This window comes from Pantherophis guttatus, chromosome 12, assembly GCF_059756535.1.
Source record: "Pantherophis guttatus breed Tessera chromosome 12, ASM5975653v1, whole genome shotgun sequence".
In the NCBI taxonomy this organism is placed as follows: Eukaryota; Metazoa; Chordata; class Lepidosauria; order Squamata; family Colubridae; genus Pantherophis; species Pantherophis guttatus.
Genome location: NC_142074.1, coordinates 10,972,489 through 10,992,222, shown reverse-complemented (window position 1 = coordinate 10,992,222; position 19,734 = coordinate 10,972,489). Strand labels below are relative to the sequence as shown.

At 43.1% G+C, this 19,734-nt stretch overlaps 1 long non-coding RNA gene across 1 annotated transcript in view; it reads right to left on the bottom strand.

The window, feature by feature from the left end:
- Positions 1 to 19,734, bottom strand: part of LOC117675927 (uncharacterized) — a 59,278-nt gene that overhangs the window by 26,330 nt on the left and 13,214 nt on the right. Inside the window, exon 3 of the long non-coding RNA XR_004594301.3 lies at positions 17,325 to 17,436. This is a non-coding gene — a long non-coding RNA (uncharacterized LOC117675927). The remainder of the gene's footprint in view (positions 1 to 17,324; positions 17,437 to 19,734) is intronic.

Sequence of the window (19,734 nt, the reverse complement as noted above, 5' to 3'; positions counted from 1 at the left end):
TTGGTTTTAAAAGTTAAACTCCCATTTCAACCTGTAATATTTCGCGCACATGCAGAGAGAAAAAGAGAGAGGAAGAGGGAGAGAGGGGGGGAGCGAGAGAGGGGGGAAGGGAGAGAGAGAGGAAGGGAGAGAGGGGAAGAGAGAGAGATGGAGAGGGAGATAGAGAGGGGTGGAGGTAGGGAGGGAGAGGGGGAGAGCGGGTGGGAGAGGGGGAGAGAGATGAAGAGAGGGAGGGAGAGAGAGGGGTGGAGGTAGAAAGGGGGGTAGAGAGAGAGAAAGATAGAGGGGGGTAAGAGACACGGAGAGAGGGAGAGAGACTATTCCCTCAAAGTACTGTATACTGAACAAGCATTTTATTTGCTAATTCTGCCAGGATATTAAATGATTTTTTTTTTTAAACTGGGAAAATCATTTGATCCTTGGAATGCTGGCTAACCAAGCTGTGGGAATAAGTGTCGATCTCTAAAACATCTCCCTTCCTTAACATAAAATCTGATACAGAACTCAACTCAAATTGGCAACCATCCTCAGACCACAATCTAATAATACATGGATTTGTACCACATCCAAAATTTGGATTTTCTATTGTGTAAAGGCTATACTTTAATTTTACAGGATTTACAAATCAGAGCAGGCTTTTAGCAATGTGGATAGAATTTATTGTAGAATGTAATCTCCCTCAATGATTTACATCGGTATTGATATTCACTTTTTGCTTAGAGCTCAATAGTGATGTTTGTCTTTTAAAACAATATAGTATACCGCATTCAATTACTGATTAACTAATTACATTAACTAATGTTGTATCAGAAAACTATAGCCTCCATGACATTTGTAAATCCCTTATTTATTCATTTAGTCACTATTTATCTGTATGTTATTCTTTTATCTCTCTTTCTTAGTTTTATGAATCTTTTCCAAAATGCTTAATTAAAAAATGAGGGAGGGAATGAAAGATTAGTGGCATTGCTTATAGGTTTTCATCCATCTATCTTATGATACAATGCAGTGCTGTGACTTTAAGACAATAATTATCCAGAGTATTTTCAATCAAAAAATGATAGAGCTCTTAATAAAAATTTAAATAGTTTGGTTCTAAACAGGAGAGTGCTATGAACTTGAGGATAAACCACAGAATTCCTACAACCAGGGGTGAAATCCAGAAGGTTCTGACAGATTCTGGAGAACAGGTAGCGGAAATTTTGAGCAGTTCGGAGAACCAGCAAATACCACCTCTGACTGGCCCCAGAGTGGGGTGGGAATGGAGATTTTGCAGTATCCTTCCCCTGCCACACCCACCAAACCACGCCCACAGAACCGGTAGTAAAAAAAATTGGATTTCACCACTGCCTACAACAGTTTATAAGTTTCATAGCACCTGGTCTGGCATAAAGGCAACATGCTCATTTTTCCATTGTGCGTGTTTGTTTCTTAACTAATATCCTAAACTGACTAAAATATTTAAGCTTCACATTACGTCCTTTAATCATTATTGGGACTTTAAATAATGCAAGGTAAGCTTGCCTGAAAATAGTTCTCATGTAGGCTGGTTCTCCATTCCTGCTATACTATCACCACCAGAGATGGAAAGTAGCAGAAGCTGATAGACCAAATGGTCAGTATAAACCAGGGGTGTCAAATTTGCATCGTCACAGTGGCGTCATGTGACGTATGGAGACTTCTTTCCCCTTTGTTAAATCGGGCGGGGGTGGGGCCAGCACGTGACGCATCCAGCCTGCAGGCCGCGAGTTTGACATTCCTGGTATAAACCAAGCATACTTGAGGGCTGGACTGAAACAGAATAATAGAGTTGGAAGGGACCTTGGAGGTCTTCTAGTCCAGCCCGCTGCCCAAGCAGGAGACCCTATACCATTCCAGACAAATGGTTGTCCAATCTCTTCTTAAAAACCTCCAGTGATGGACCACCCACAACTTCTGAAGGTAAGTTGTTCCACTGATTTACTGATCTCACTGTCAGGAAACTTCTCTTTTTTTCCTAGATTCCTCCTTCCTTGATTAGTTTCTATCCATTGCTTCTTGACCTGCCTTCAGGAGCTTTGGAGAATAGGTTGACACCCTTTTAGGGCTGCCTCTTAGATATTGGAACACTGCTATCATATCACCCCTGGTCCTTCCTTTCATTAAACTAAAGGTAAAGGTAAAGGTTCCCCTCGCACATATGTGCTAGTTGTTCCCAACTCTAGGGAGCAGTGCTCATCTCCGTTTCAAAGCCGAAGAGCCAGCGCTGTCCGAAGACGTCTCTGTGGTCATGTGACTGGCATGACTAAATGCCAAAGGCACACGGAACGCTGTTCCCTTCCCATCAAAGATGGTCCCTATTTTTCTATTTGCATTTTTTATGTGCTTTCGAACTGCTACGTTGGCAGAAGCTGGGACAAGTAACGGGAGCTCACCCCATTACGCGGCACTAGGGATTCGAACCGCTGAACTGCCGACCTTTCCATCGACAAGCTCAGCATCTTAGCCACTGAGCCACCGCATCCCCCTTTCCTTTGCTGTACACACACAAAAAAATATTTCCTATTCTTCCAGTTCAAATTGGAGATTAATACTAAGTACGGTCTCAAGGTTTTTCTGCAGTGAATTCCTTCTTATGCGTTGTGCAAGAAAGCTGCTACATTTTACTTTCAACACTAGAAACAAATTAAAGTGCTTGGAGAAAAGTGAAAACAAAATATCAGAAATAAGCTTTTGTTTTTAGTTTTACTCATAAGCCCAGCATTGCCCATGGAAGTCAAAGCTAAAAAGGAGGCATGGTGGATTTTGAATTTTCCTATGAAACATTGGGGTTAAACCTGGCTTCCCCATTGACTTTGTTTGTCAGAAGGTTGCAAAAGCTGATCACATGGCCAGGGGACACTGCAATAGTCATAAGTATGAGTCAGTTGCCAAGCATCTGAATTTTGAACATGTGACCATGGGGATGCTACAACAATGGTAAGTGTAAAAAACAGTCATTTGTTGTTGTTAGTTGCGAAGTCGTGTCTGACCCATCGCAACCCCATGGACAACATTCCTCCAGGCCTTCCTGTCCTCTACCATCCTCTGGAGTTCATTTAAGCTCACGCCTCCTGCTTCAGTGACTCCATCCAGCCACCTCGTTCTCTGTCGTCCCCTTCTTCTTTTGCCCTCAATCTTTCCCAGCATTAGGCTCTTCTCCAGTGAGTCCTTCCTTCTCACTAAGTGGCCAAAGTATTTCAGTTTCATCTTCAGAATCTGGCCTTCTAAAGAGAAGTCAGGGTTGATCTCCTCTAGGACTGACTGGTTTGATTTCCTTGCAGTCCAAGGGACTCACAGGAGTCTTCTCCAGCACCAGAGTTCAAAGGCCTCAATTCTTTGGCGCTCAGCCTTCCTTATGGTGCAACTTTCACAGCCATCTATTGCAGCTGGGAAAACCGTAGCCTTTTGTTGGCATAATTCACTTTTTTTTCCAGTGACACTGTAACTTTGAATGATCACTAAATGAACTGTTGTAAGTCAAGGACTAACGGTAATGTGGATGTCTTACAGAACTTAAGCTCTTTCATATTCCACTGCTTGAAAATAGCACAGCACGCCTTGGACTGAAGATGTAATTTATAACCTTGAAGAATTAATTGGTTCATCATTCTTTAGCCCACTATTCTTTAGGCAGTTGCCTTGTTTCAGGAGGCAAAGTATAAAAATAAAATCCAAACCCTTTGCAGACATAATGAGATTCCAGCTTTTCTGATGATATTCTCTAACCAGATGTTATTCTCCTTAATCAATATATTATTGAATAAGGAAGACTGTAAGCATTGCTAATTATGCAACCATAGTAACTTATTTATTTAGCTTTTGATTAACTGTTGCCTATAAAGTTGGAAAAATGGCTTTGGTCTTAAAGGTTAAAAAATAGGCAACCTCTTCGAAGGAGCATGTGAAAAGATTGCATTTGAAAAGGCAGATTAAATACAACAACAAAAGTTCAATTTTCTTTGCTTATCAGCTGTCATTACTCAGAGAAAGGGTAGAAAATAATAAGCCAGTGGGTGGATTGATTGTTCAGTTTTGGTTTGATTTAAAAATACGCAATTTCTTCTGGGAAGAAACAAAATACAACAAATAAAGTAAAAGATGAGTAAACACTGCATCTGGCTTGTATTCAGATATCTCCATCTTTCTTGAATGTCAGAGCAATGTTTTAAAGATACTACCAAGACAGAAGTCTGCTTCTAATGATTTCTATAGAATACGGCAATCTTAATATTTAAAACGATTAAAATGTCCTTGCATAAGCTTCTAATTTCCCATCGCTAACCTTCAAAACAAATAATTAGGTATTTTTATATCAGTCCCAATATATGATTAACTGGATCAGAAACATACTTAGAAATATATTAAACTGAGTCATCTATGAAATACACCAAGAGTGTGGTATTCACTGAAAATTTCACAAATGTAGCAACACTAGGGCCTCATAAGCAATATCGTATGTAAAATTTCAAGCAACAGGAAGTATTTCAAGTAATCAGGAAAAACATCTATTCCTTATGAATATTTTTCCAATGGATGGACAATTTATTTATTTATTAAAATTTGATTTATATGCCACCCTTCTCCAGAGACTCAGGGCGGCTTACAATGCTTAAGCAATAGCCTTCATACTGTTGTATATTTATACAAGTCAGCTTATTGCCCCCACAAACTGGGTCCTCATTTTACCTACCTTAGAAAGGATGGAAGGCTGAGTCAACCTTGAGTCTGGTGAGATTCGAACTTAGACAGCTGGTGTTAATCACAATGCTTTTAGTCTGCTGAGCCACCAGGCCCTTTCTACAATAGGGGCTCAGCACTTGTTCTGAAGTAGTCTCTGTGGTCATGTGGCCGGCATGACTCAACGCCAAAGGCACACGAAACGCTGTTACCTTCCCACCAAAAGTGGTCCCTATTTTTTCTACTTGCATTTTTTATGTGCTTTCGAACTGCTAGGCTGGCAGAAGCTGGGACAAGGAACGGGAGCTCACCCTGTTACACGGCGGCACTAGGGATTCGAACTGCTGAACTGCCGACCTTTCGATCGACAAGCTCAGTGTCTTAGCCACTGAGCCACCGCATACCTTCAAATATTATATACACACATTAACAGCAACCTTTTGTTATACAGGGGTACAAGAAGGGTAAAAATATTTGGAATTTGCTGATCATGAAAAACGGATTTGCTCACTTTTTTCTTGTGTGATTTAACCTACTGTTTAATAGAAAAAGCTCCGGAAGATAAGAAACAAACTGCCAGCAAAAGTTTTCTAATTAAAAGAGATAGCATAAAAGGAAGAATATTGGAGAGGGAAGAGGAAAAATAGCAGATGGTGCATACTGTATAACAAACAGCTGAGATGGAAATCACTTCAGAAGGCAAAGGGTCACAGCTATCTAAATTTCTATTGGTCCTTCTGTTTCTATCTCACCTTCTGCTGAATTTCATCTACTAGGCATTCCTCATTGTGTACGTGCATGCCAGTCTGGGCGACTGCCAGGACTAGTTCCTGCAGTTTTATGGCAAGATTTCGGTAGCGGTTTGCCCTTGCCTGATTCCTAGGGCTGAGAAAAGGGAACTGGCTTCATGCCTAAAGGTGGGATTAGAACTCACAGCTTCCTGCTTTCTAGCCTGGTGCCTCAACCACTACATCAAACTGGATCTTGCTAGTCATTATTACACAGATTTAAAAAATACTGGAACTTAGACTACTACCCTGTCTTATATTTTTTTGAATCTTGAAATAAGCACTTGGCCTTATTGCCATGCGCTCAAAAGTCCGATTGGGTTTATTATCAGGGGATGTCTTATTTTATTTATTTTATTTTATTTTATTTATATACCACCCTAATCCCAAAGGACTCAGGGCGGCGAACAGCCACAAAATAAAAATACATCATACAAAAGTTAAAAACCATTTAAAAGTACATTAAATAATTTTGGCCCAAAAAAAGAATTTAAAAACACCCAATTTGTATAAAACTTAAAAGCAAATTAAAAGGGAGAGTCAAGCCAGCCCAGCCTGCTGGAATAAAAATGTTTTGAGGGTGCGGCGGAAAGTGTGTAAATCTGGGATCCTCCGTATCTCTGGGGGGAGCTCATTCCAGATGGCAGGTGCCCCCACAGAGAAGGCTCTCCTCCTGGGGGCCGCCAGTCGACACTGTTTGGCTGCTGGCACCCTGAGGAGCCCCTCTCTATGGGAGTGTACCGGTCAGTGAGAGGCTACTGGTGGCAGAAGGCGGTCTCGTAAGTACCCTGGTCCTAAGCCATGGAGCACTCTAAAGGTGGTGACCAAAACCTTGAAGCGCACCTGGAAGACCACCGGAGCCAGTGCAGCTCGCGCAGGAGGGGGGTCACATGGGAGCACCACGTCGCTCCCATAACCACCCATGCGGCTGCATTCTGGACCAGCTGGAGCCTCCGGGTGCTCCTCAAGGGGAGCCCCATGTAGAGAGCATTACAGTAGTCCAGGCGTGAGGTGATGAGGGCATGAGTGACTGTATGTAACGAGTCCCAATCCAGAAAGGGACACAACTGGCGAATCAGGCAGACCTGATAAAAAGTCCTCCTGGCCACAGCTGTCAAATGCTCTTCTAAAGACAGCCATGTGTCCAGTAGGACACCCAAGTTGCGAGCCCTCTCCGTGGGGGCCAACGACTTATTTTTGGGGGAAAAGGGTACACCTGTCATGAATTCAAAATGGATCTACGTCTAACTACCCATATGAAATGAAATATTTTTTGGTGCAAAGATGCAGAATAGGAAATATTCTTATACATGCAATGGAAAAGTTGAAAGGCAAGTATTTGAGGTTTGATGCTTCAACACATCCATTCCTGCCATCTGAAGGAAAAACTAAAAAAAAAAAGGTTGCAAGACTCTGTTAAAACGGAATTTTAACTTCTTTGTTTTCATCTCAACCCTACAAAGCTTGAATTCAGCAGCTCCGTCTCTTGTACCAGAAACCTTACAGGCTTCTTCAAATATTGCTGGGATTTAGGATCTCGGGTTTTTTTTTGTTCATTACAGCTTTGGCTGACAAAGATGCTCTTGCATCACCATTTGGAAGCGAACGCTTCTGCAGCTGCTTGCATGATAAAATGGGGAGCTGAGTTAGTACCATTATGATTTTAAAATAAAACATTGTTTTGTTCCTTCGGTGCAATTTTCTTTTTAAATTGCGAGCTTCTGGAAAAGGATAAAGGGAAGAAACAGAATGGAAGCAGTTTTAGGTTTGCGTTTTGTTTTTTTTTTCCTGGGGGAAGGAAATGGCTCTATTACCTTGCATATATTCTAGTTATTAGAGTAAAGTGGGGGGAAAGAAAGCAAAATGTGCTGTCACAGTAATGGCAGATGGCATTTTAAAAAAAGAGAGGAAGGGGGAGAGAAAGAGGATGGGTCAGATTAAAAAAAAACAACCATTTGTTCCATTTCTGACCTCAGATCATGCCATGGTCCTAATTAGTCCAAAAGCAGTGCACAATTAAACTGATGGTAAAGAACATTGAATGCATTTCTCCCACCGGCTAATGCAGAGGAGGATAATATTTATTTATTTATTTGAGAACAACTGGCCTGGCACATACTGCCTCTCTTCTTTGAGGCTTTCTGTTTTTATCTACATGATTATTGCATGTCTGGAGAAGGAGGCCATTCCCAGTGTTTATTCCCAGTATCTCAGACAGCTACAGCAGGTTGAAGTACGTTGTCATTTTAAGCCATGTAATCAAGAGCTTCAGCATTCATAGGGGGAACAGCAAGCAGTGGTACGTTTTAGCATCTAAAAATGTTACTTGATCAGAACAGAAAAATAAGAGGCATAGTTTAATCAGGAAAATGCTGTCTGCATACAGAAACAAAATAGATTTCTGAGGAGGATCTGAATTCTAAAGTTGGGATATTAAAGGTTTTCTTGATCCACCATCATCACCATTCTATCAAGAGGGTTGTGTTCATTTTACATAAACAGAGAATGATTTTAAAATGAATTGGAAGTGCAATAATAAACCTGAAGAAGACTGTAAAGGTAAAGGTAAAAGTTCCCCTCATACATATGTGCTAGTTGTTCCCGACTCTAGGGGACGGTGTTCATTTCCGTTTCAAAGCTGAAGAGCCAGCGCTGTCCAAAGACGTCACCATGGTCATGTGGCTGGTATGACTAAACACCAGAGGCGCAAGGAACGCTGTTACCTTCCCACCAATGATGGTCCCTATTTTTCTACTTGCATTTTTAATGTACTTTCGAACTGCTAGGTTGGCAGAAGCTGGGACAAGTAAAGGGAGCTCACCCCGTTATGTGGCACTAGGGATTCGAACCACTGAACTGCCGACCTTTCGAGTGACAAGCTCAGTGTTTTAGCCACTGAGCCACCGCTCAAAGGAAGGGCTTCCACCATATGTCAAAGCCCAAAGGAGACTTGGGGAAGGAGAATAATCCTTCAAGAAACTTGGCCCCAAATTATTTAGGTCACAACTAGCCCTTTAAATTAGGCCCAGAAACAGCAAGGTGTTCAGTGAAATTGTGATAAGGCCAGTAATAGAACCTTAATTAAGTTTGAACCTTAAGTGTGTATAGTCAAGGCTATGGTTTTCCCAGTTGCAATGGATGGCTGTGAAAGTTGGACCATAAGAAAGGATGAGCGCCAAAGAATTGATGACCTTGAACTCTGGTGCTGGAGAAGACTCCTGTGAGTCCCTTGGACTGCAAGGCGATCCAACCGGTCAGTCCTAGAGGAGATCAACCCTAACTGCTCTTTAGAAGGCCAGATCCTGAAGAGGAAACTCAAATATATGGCCACCTAATGAGAAGGAAGGACTCCCTGGAGAAGAGCCTAATGCTGGGAACGATTGAGAGCAAAAGAAGAATGGGACAGCAGAGAATGAGGTGGCTGGATGGAGTCACTGAAGCAGTCGGCGTGAGCTTAAATGGACTCCAGAGGATTGTAGAGGACAGGAAGGCCTGGAGGAATGTTGTCCATGGGGATGGGTCAGACACGACTTCGCAACTAACAACAACAGAACCTTAATTGGCCCCAGTTAATAGCCTGGTCCCAAGATTGTAGAACAATGGAACTTTCTAATGCTTTTCACAGGTAGCATCATTTAAGTACAGTTTCATTAGAAGAAATGGATTATAACATCTGGCATCTCTAGAAACAAGAATTTATGTAGCTCTGCCTAGTTATAGTTGTAGCATTATGCCACAAAAAGCAAGAACAACAACAAGCCCTAATAAACCACCTATATAAGAGCAACCACCCATGTAGATTTGATAACAGATTTGTGTATTGAAAGGAAGATTCATCACAGTTAAGGTTAAAAATAAGCAAAAGAAAGCTACTTTTTTATTCTGAAAGTCAGAAAGCAACTTTCAAGCTTAAAACTCTTTTGGCAACATCATAGCATACATCCCAACAGGAATTAGGAAGCCACGCTATTTGTTTGATGTGTACTACCAGCTACCATTGTTTGGAAATCAAGGTTTATGGCTTAGTTTTTGTTAGAAACTGGATCTAGCCCAATAACTCAAAGACATAGCCCAATTCTTTTCAGTAGTTTTATTGTTGATCAGTTGGTACTGGAGGTCACTGACCTTGTACCTTTCTCTTTCAGGTATACATCTGGAATGTGCTGTGGACCATGCGGTTGGACCTTTTGTACCCAGGAGGAGGGGTTAAGAGGTAAGGAGTGGTTATGAGGATTATGGGATATGTGGTTAGTTAACCCTTGAGGGTCCGGGGGATCAGGGAGACATGGCAGTTAGGCATTTTATCATGACAAAACCCCCTCTAAATGCCTAACTGGGTACCTGAGGCGGTGTTAGCATACATACAGAGAATACACTGGTACAGGCATGAATTATAAGCAAACACGCATTTTTGACATGAGGTAAGCATGTTGTTTATGTGGTAGGGGTTTAGTGAGAATATCTGCTGTTTGCTCCTCTGTGTCACAGTGCACTGCCCTAATGAAGCCTATCTCTGAAAACTGCCTGACGTGTTTGTATTTAATGTCAATGTGCCTAGAACGCTGACCTATGGCATCGGCCCTAGAGATTTCTATCGCTGCCTTGTTGTCTTCGTGGATAACTATTGGATATGAGGGTTCAGCCCAGATGTCGCAGAGCAGGTCATCGAACCATACTAAATTGTTTGCGGCCTTTGATAGGCAAACAAATTCTGCTTCCGTGGTTGATGTGGCCACCAGTTTTTGCTTTCCAGTGTACCAGTGGATGGGGCAATTGTTGAGTAGTAGCACGTAGCCTGAGGTGCTTTTTCTGCACTCTATGTCCCCAGCCCAGTCGGCGTCAGCATAGCAGGTCAGCTTTGGTTCCTTGGATGTTTCTGGTTCTAGGCAGAGTAGGGCATCTGCACTAAATTTTAAGTATCTAAGTAGTCTTTTGATGGCGTTCCAGTGTGTTACCGTAGGTTTGCTTACATGTCTGGACAGCAGGTTGACGGCCAAGGCGATGTCGGGCCTGGTCCAGTTGGATATGTACAGCAGTGACCCTATCGTTGATCTATATAGTTTGTTGTCTGTGAAGGGTTCAGATTCCTCATACATGGTTTTCAGGAACTCGGGTTGCATGGGGGTCTCGCTGGGTTTTGCTTCGGACATGTTGCATTTGGACAGCAGCTCGATGATCTTTTCTCTCTGGGAGAGTCGGCAGCCCTTGTTGGTTTTTATCACTTGGACCCCTAGGTATCTGTCAATCTTTCCAAGTGACTTTAAGGAGAAGTGGCTACCTAGGTCGGTGGCGAACTTGTCACACCTGTCCTTGTGCTTGCTGATGTACAAGATGTCGTCCACGTAAACGAGTACACCTTCGAATGAGTCGTTTTCTCTCCTCGTAAAGAAGCATTTGTCAGCTGAGGTGGCCTCGAAGCCCATGGATCTGAGGGCCTTGGCCAAGCAGTCGTACCACCTTTTGCCCGACTGCTTGAGCCCGTACAGGCTTTTATTCAGCAGCCAGGTTTGGTTCTTGTCTTTGTTGTACCCAGGCGGGGCTTTGACGTATATTTCCTTATCCAGCTCGGCGTGCAAGTATGCTGTTTGTACGTCGAATTGGAAGACCTCCAAGCCCAGGATGGTGGCCACCACCAGGGCGCTCTTGACGCTCTCTGCCCTGACGGTTGGCGAGTAGGTGTCCGTATAGTCTTCGGGGTATCTTTGGGCGAAACCCTGCGCGACTAGTCTTGCCTTGTATAGGACCTTGTTGTCCTCTAATGTTTTAACCCTGAACACCCATTTGGTTCCTATTGGTTTTTTGTCCTCTGGAACTTGGGCAGGTGAGTACACCTGAAGGTCCTTTAGGCTCTCCATCTCCTTCTCCATGGCAAGCATCCATTTTTCTTTCTCCTCCCGGGGGAGCCCGAGGATGTCTTCGTATGAGCTGGGCGTGAAATGGGTGTTGTGGATGGTCATAACGTAGTCCTCTAGCTTCTTTGGTAGCTTGTTTCTGGTTTCTCTGATTGGCCTACTGGGGGTTGGCTCGGTCTCCTGCATGATGTCTGCCTCTTTGTCCGTCAGGTCATCTATCTTCAGTGAAGGGTGCCCTTCTTTCCAACCTTTGACGCTTGTCTTGCGATGGTTGGCCTTGTGCCCTGTGACCTCTCTGACCTCCCTTTCCTCTTGGCCATGCTCGAACGTGACTCTATTGGCTGGGATGTCGTTGGAGTGTACCCTCGACCAGTTTGCGTTTTCGTGGAAACTGGCTGATCTGGAAACCACAAAACGGTTATTGTTGTCGACAAATCTGTAGCCCTTTGTGCCCGGTTCGTAACCCACGAACCTTAACCTTTTTGATAATTTTTCCCCTTTTCTTCTTAGCTGTCTGGGAATGTGGACATCAGCTGGGGCGCCGAATATGTGTAAATGTGCGATGTTGGGCTTTCTGTTGTATAGCATCTCGTATGGTGTCTTATTGATAGAGCTTGACCACAGTCTATTCAGGGTGTAATTAGCGTAGTGTATTGCCTCTGACTAGAAATGCTGCCCCATCCCAGCATCCTCCAGGGCGCATCTCATCATGGTTTGCAACACTCCGTTCTTTCTCTCTGAGACTCCATTTTGAAAGGGAGAGAAAGGTGAAGAGGTGTAATGCGCTATGCCCTGCTCCCTCAGCCACCTTGTGAATTCTTTGGCCATGAATTCTGACCCCCTATCAGTCATTATCTGCCTTATTTTCATGTTATGTTGCATATCTACTCTTCTGTGGAATTCCTTAAACCTTTGGAACACTTCGTTTTTGTGTCTGAGGGAGTAGACATACCCGTATCTGGTGTAGTCATCTACAATCGTGAGGAAGAATCGCTTCCTATGTCCTACAGAGGGTTTCATTGGCCCTACCAAGTCCATATGCACCAATTGGAAGGGGTATTCCGTGGTTCGTTTGGATCCCCTGGGGATGGCCTTAACCTTGATCTTGGAACGCTTACAAACTGAACACTCTAAGTAGTTTTCGCAGTTCTTTACTTTGAGACCTTCGGTACATTCCGTCATTTTCTTTACAATGGGGAAGCTTATGTGTCCCAGTCTCCTGTGTAGGAGGTGGGCGCAGTTATCATGTAATGGTTTGCCGATAGATACAGACTTGTTTGTCTTCTCATGGCTACACCCTGCCTCCTGCTGCACCCCCTCTGTTTCTGGATACTTATCTACCTCGTGGTTTGTGCTGGCATCAATGCCTTCTTCCTCCCTTGCGTTGGATGTGAAGTAGGGAAGCCCCTCGTGTATGGTTACCTTTCCTATCTCTTTCCCTTGCTTGATCAAGTGTGCCTTTCCATCTTTAAATTTTATTTCTATATTTGTGTCTCGTGTCAGCTTTGTGATGGCTAGCACGTTGTGGGGGATTTCTGGTACGTACAGTACTCCCTTTAGGTCCCCTACCTGTGTGATGTGTACGTTTCCCTTTCCCACTACTTTGACCTTGCTTTGGTTTGCTACCTTTACTTCTGAGTCTATTTCTGTGAGTGAATCTAGCAGCTCTGGGTTACAAGTAGTGTGACTTGTGGCCCCTGAATCCAGGAGCCATGTGTTTCTCTCTGCTTTATGTTTGTCATTTGGGTCATCGTGCCTGATCCCATACATGGAGCCAGAGTTACTGTCCCTGGAGTGGTCTCTGCGCTCATGGTGTTTCCTGGGGTTGGGTGACCACCCTCGCCCTCTTTCCTTTGGGTGCCTGCGTTCGGGTGACCTTCCCCCTCTACTGTCGTGCTGTCCCCTATCCCTATGGTTCCTGGGGCAATCCTTCTTTAAGTGGTTCCTTGATCCACAAGAATAACATTCTGAGGTATCCCTGGCCCTATCCTGGAAATCCACCCTTTTTGTGGGTCTAGGGTCCCCTTTGGCTAGTTGGCGTTCCCTCCTCAGAGTGTCCTCTGCAACGAGCTGACTGGTCAGTGCGCTTAGTGTGAGGTATTGCAAGTTGAGGCTATTTAGTTGGGTCATGAAGATGTCCCAGCTGCTATCAAGAGAGTTTATGATTATGCTTATCATGCTCTCTTCAGTGATGATTTCCCCCCTCTGCATGAGTTCTGCCCTTGCAGCATTCATCTTTAAGATGTGCTCACTCATGGGGACCCCTGCCTTATGCTTGGTGGAGTGGAACTCCCTAGATAGTCTAGTGGTGGTGGCTCTGCTTTGACTATAAAACAGGTTACATAGTTTTTGCATAATATCATAAACAGTTAGATTGTCCTCAATAGATGGATACATAGCAGATGGAATGGAGGTTAACATGATACAAAATGCCCTGTGATGAATGCAGTCAATTTCCAATGACCAGGGCTTTTGGGGAGGTTTGTTAGCTAGGAACAGTGCATTCTCTCTCATGAGAGCAACCCTTAATTGTTGGCTCCATTCTATAATATTACCCCCATCTAACTGCAGTTTTGGCAAATTGGCATAATTTGCCCCAGAAATGTTAGTAAGGTTACTTACTGGGGGGAGCTGTCCATGGTCCAAGTTGTGATTAAACTCACAATAAGGCTTTGGGATGTCTGTGGCCATTCTGTACTTGCTTGGATCTATGCAATTTGCTTCTCTTATTACAGGCAGGTACTGGGCATGCGCGAAGCTCATTCCGCGCTGGAGTCCATCGGGTGAGGTTCCTGTTGCTGGAGCTCCCAGGCCTAGGCCTAGGCCTGTCGGTGGGAGGCTGGACCCGCCCCCGGTGGGTCCGAAGATCCCCCCTGAGGCTGGACACCACTGCTGGACGGCCGGATCCCCGGCGAAGAAGGGGAGAAGGTGAGGGGGCGACGCGGTCGTAAGTCGAGGACTTTCGCGGGTCGGCGGCGCGGCAGCAGCGGAGGTCGTAGGTCGAGGATTCCCTGCACCCAGCGGCTCGGCAGCGATGGCGGCGACGGCGGCTGATCCTCCCTCGTGGTCGCTGGTCCCTGGTCGTGTGGACTGGCCTGATGGGTGTCGTGGCGTTGGTGAGTAGCCGGTTCTTCTTCTCTGCCTCGGGCCTCGCGTTGCCGGTGTAGCGGGTGGTGAGTTCGAATCCTGCGGTTGATTTTTCCTGCAGGTGGGCAGTCTTTTGTGCCGGTTGTTGGTGTGCGCGGCGTTTTTAGTTGGCTGTGACTCGGTTGCCCGGTCTTTGTTGGTTGTCCTGGCCTTCTTGTGCCCTCCAGGATTTCTCTTTGATTTTTTGAGTGCCGCAGGGGGCTCGAAAGCGGAGCCTAGGGCAGCGGTGATGGTCTCGATTGCCTTTTGCAATTCGAGATCGGTAGGCGTTTTTCTTTTTGTTATTGCGATCTCTTCGTGGTCGCTCTCAGAGCTGGGTTCTTCGTAGTCGCTTTCTGAGCTCCCCTCGTCTGTTTCGGGGTTCGGGCATTTTCGCGCCAAGGGATTCAAATCCTGGCTTCCCATTGGCTGGTGCTCGTCCCAAGATGGCCGCCGGGAAGTGGGCACGGAAATGGATTCTGCCGGCTCAGGATCATCGGGTTGGGGTGGCTTACCCTTTTTTGCTGGCTTTTCTTTCTCGGTTGTTTTTGGGGCCTCGATCGCTGCTTCTTGTTGTTCGAAGAGGCTTTGAAGGTCCGCGATGAGGTTTTCTTTGTCGCTGTTTCCCTCCATCAGTTTCAGGATGGAGAGTTTGAATTTTTTCATTTTTTGTGCTGTTTCTTCTTCCGGGGCGGTGATCTCCTTGGATGGCCCCTCTTCATCTGATTGTGAGTCCAGGCTGGAGTCCTGCTCGCTTCCAGCTTCTGTCTCCTCCATGGCTGTGGCTTTGGTGGGAAGCTTCTCAGCCATCTTCTTGGTAAGAGCTCTGGTCTGTGCTCTGTTTGCTTCTTCTGGGTAGGTGTTGGGTTCAGTCATTGTCTGGAGTTATGGGCAACCGACCTCTGCTACCAATTTGTTAGAAACTGGATCTAGCCCAATAACTCAAAGACATAGCCCAATTCTTTTCAGTAGTTTTATTGTTGATCAGTTGGTACTGGAGGTCACTGACCTTGTACCTTTCTCTTTCAGGTATACATCTGGAATGTGCTGTGGACCATGCGGTTGGACCTTTTGTACCCAGGAGGAGGGGTTAAGAGGTAAGGAGTGGTTATGAGGATTATGGGATATGTGGTTAGTTAACCCTTGAGGGTCCGGGGGATCAGGGAGACATGGCAGTTAGGCATTTTATCATGACAGTTTTCAGTAAAACCATCCAGTTTTGGCATATTCAAGAAATCACTGTTAAATTAAACATGACTTGGGACTGAGTTGAAAGCTCCTTTTATGCCAAATTTAACTCAGCTTTAAGTCAAAGTCATGAGTGAGTTTGGCTTGATGGAGTAAATTGGTCATTTAAACACTAACCCAGGGTGAAATGCTACCAGTTTGGGGCAGTTTTCCCAAACCGGTAGTGAAAATGCTACTGGTTCGCCCGAACTGGTAGTAAAAAACTGCTTTAAAAAGTAAAAAAAAAGTTCTGACGATAGCGTGGCACAGCTGATCCTCAGAACTTTTTTTTTTGCTTTTTTAAAGCATTTTTTTACTACCAGTTCAGGCAATAGGTAGTAAAAAAATTGCTTTAAAAAAGTAAAAAAAGGTTCCAACAATCAGCTGTGACAATCAGCAGTGCAGTGCAATCGTGAGAACTTTTGTTTTACTTTTTAAAGCATTTTTTTACTACCTATTGCCCGAACCGGTATTTTTGTGTAAAGTGTGATAGTTTGTTTTTGAGCTCTCTGTGACTCTGTGAGGTTCCTGCTTATTGCAGGGCCCATTTTGTGTGAAGTCCAGCTGCTTTTGCATTGTGTGTGATTCAGTTGTGTAGCTTTTGTGTTACTTTTGTGTAAAGTGTAATAGTTGGTTTTCCCGGTCACATGACCACCAAGCCACGCCCACCCAGTCACATAACCACCAGGCCACGCCCACCTAGTCACATGACCAAGCCACACCCACCGAGCCATGCCCACAGAACCGGTAGTGAAAATTTTTATCCAGCCCTGACTTCTTGTTCCTATAGTGCCTGGCCAATTGCCAAAGAAAGAAGGATATGGAAACAAAACCATCTCCATGGATAGAAATAATCATTTTTTTTACCGTCTTATTTATTTTCCATTTTGGATTTCCAGTGTGACGGAATCATTTTTTTTTAAACTTGTGCAATTAGTACATCTCTATGAGAAAGTGTTTCAATCAGGGCTTAAATTCCCTGTGGTCCCACTGTCTAAAAATTGTTTTGGAGATGGAATAAAGAGAGCTGAATCAAAAGAGAGAGCTATAAGAGTAACAATAAAACAAACACAGCAGATGGAACTGTGATGTGTGGGCAAGCCTCCCATTTCTGCAATTCAACTTACATCTGCTACTGATGATGTTAATACTGTACATTGATTTGATTCGGTTTAGGGTAAGAATCTCGTTAAATTAAGTTGGATGAAGATATCTCTCTTAACCCTCTTATAGGGGCATGAAGCAATAGCAACCAGCAGTTGCATAATAATAAATGCTTAAGCTGGTGAGCCAGGAATCAGAAGTTGTCAGGTTAGAGCTGAGTTTCCAAACGTTGTCAACTTTAAGATGCATGGACTTCAACTCCCAGAATTCCTCAGCTTGGCTGGAGAATTTTGGGAGTTGAAGTCCACACATTTTAAAGTTACCAAACATAGATGACCAGGCTGGGCCTGAGGGAAGGGTCAAAGGCATCATCAGTCATGAGTTCCTGCTTCCCACAAGAGATCTAAGTCCAACCCACTTTGAATTCACTTCTATTCTTAACTCCCGCTAATTTCCCTCGATTGTTAGTAGTTCAGATTCTTGTAGAGAGTTTAAGCTTGCAATAAATCATCATACTTATTTGAACTACCTGAATATCTGGATTTCCCAGGTGCGTGACATCAAGGTTAGAGAGAATCATTCTGTAAGGTTTGACCAGATGCTTCCCAATTTCAGGTCCAGATATGGCCAAGCTGGAAAAGCTGAAAGAAAAGGCTTAAAATGTAATTGAACAGACATGCATATTGTATATATAGCTTAACTGATCTCTCTCTCTCTCTTTTCTCCTCTCTCCCACTCCCCCCCCCCAATATTTTCTATCTTGTCTGCAATAAAACAATTTATCTAGCTATGCTGGATATGTGACATTTCTGCTATAAGCAAATTCCTGTATATGGGCTGAAGCAATAAATCTAGGTTTATTGCTGTGCTTGGTATAAAATCTGACATAAACTTACTCAATACACAAAAGAGATTTAAGGTTCCAAACACATTTTAAGGATTTTTTAAAAAAAATATGAAAGAAGCAACTTTCATTTTTTGAAAATGGGGTGGGGATAAAAAATGTAAATAGTTCTAATTCTGGGGTTTTGTTACATTGTTTTAATCATAATGAAAACAAGCAACCAACCAACTGTGAAGTATAGATACAGAGCTTTTATTGGTAGAATCTGTGACATCTCTCAAAAGTCCTAAATGTCATGTTTCATGCAAATATAGTCCTATTGACCTTAAAAGAACAGCCACATTTTAGAGATGGAGAATTTGAGGAGGAAAAACTGTAGATGAAAAAAAACTGTTGGACCGTCTAATTGCTGATGTTGCCATGCAGAAAATCTGAAGCAACAGAATTATAGTGGGAACCCAGAATGTAAGAAACATGAAATTGAATACTCTCACTTAGACCATATTATTTATTACTCAGGATAGACACAAAACAAAAACAAAAACAAAATGAAGGAAAGGCATTGCTTTTCATAGTTAGAAAGGATATAGCACACAATATTTAGATATAGTGGTCAATGACTACTGATACTGATTAGACTTCACATGTAACTTTTTAATATGACAGTTATCTCTGTTTATTGTCCAAGATGCTGAAAAAGAGAATGCCATGTTTTATGGTCCAGGTCCAGTCTAAAATCAACAGAACATACTCTAAATGTTGGAAGTGCCACCAAATACCTGGATCTTACTATCATATGTGGTGGATATGTGGAAAAACAAAGAAGTATTGGGCAAAAATGGTTGGAAGAGATGATACAACAATGTACTGAGTTGAAACCACAAATATTTCTGCTAGGAATTTTACCTGAAATTTATAATAAAGAGAATGTATATTTAATTATTCATGTATTAACTGCAGCTAGAATTGTATTTGCACAACATTGGAAAAGTGGAGAGATTCCCATTGATGAGAAGGTGATAAGGAAAATATTAGAATGTGCAGAAATGAACAGATTAACATTAGCAATTAAGGAGAAAGAGCAAACTGAATATTATATGATATGAGAAGTATTTTATCAATGGTTGGAGAATAAAAAAGGAGTTTGGAAATGAAGAAGGCTAAAGAATAAGTAGAAAATATATTAAGGTAGAGATATAAATAAGATGAAAATTGTTAGTATATGTATGATGAGAATAATGATGTTTAATGTTAATATGGTATCATCACTAGAAGATATTAAGAAGAAAATGGAGAGTTTTACAATGTTTAAATGTATTATAATATTAAGTTTAGGGCCTGGTGGCTCAGCAGACTGATAGCATTGTGATTAACACCAGCTGTCTGCAATTACTGTAAGTTCGAATCTTGCCAGGCTCAAGGTTGACTCAGCCTTCCATCCTTTCTAAGGTAGGTAAATTGAGGACCCAGTTTGTGGGGGCAATAAGCTGACTTTGTATAAATATACAAAAGTATGAAGGCTATTGCTTAACGCATTGTAAGCCACCCTGAGTCTCCGGAGAAGGGCGGCATATAAATCAAATTAAAAAAAACAAGTTTAGAGAAATAATATGAATGTTAATGTGAAAGATGTGGCAAATGAGGAACGATGTTGCACAGAGATGTTTGTACCTAGACAACACACAGCATAAGGAAAGATGGAATGTTTATCTTTGTAATTGAAAAATAAAAAAACTTTTTATAAAAAAAAATAAAATCAACAGAACAGGTCTGTAAGGGGCGTGCATAATCGCACCAATGTGCCTACCGTCCCTGTCCTAATGTCCCCTTTTATTCGTATCCATTTCATGTATTCATAATCATGTTTATACATATATCTGTTATCTAATTCAGCCTTGGTGGCACAGCAGACTAAAGCACTGTTAAGTAACACCAGCTGCCTGCAATTACTGCAAGTTCAAATCTCACCAGGCTCAAGGTTGACTCAGCCTTCCATCCTTTCGAGGTAGGTAAAATGAGGAGCCGGTTTGTGGGGGCAATAAGCTGACTTTGTATAAAAAAAGAACACCGCTTAGGGGTGGGGCCCGAAAGCCCT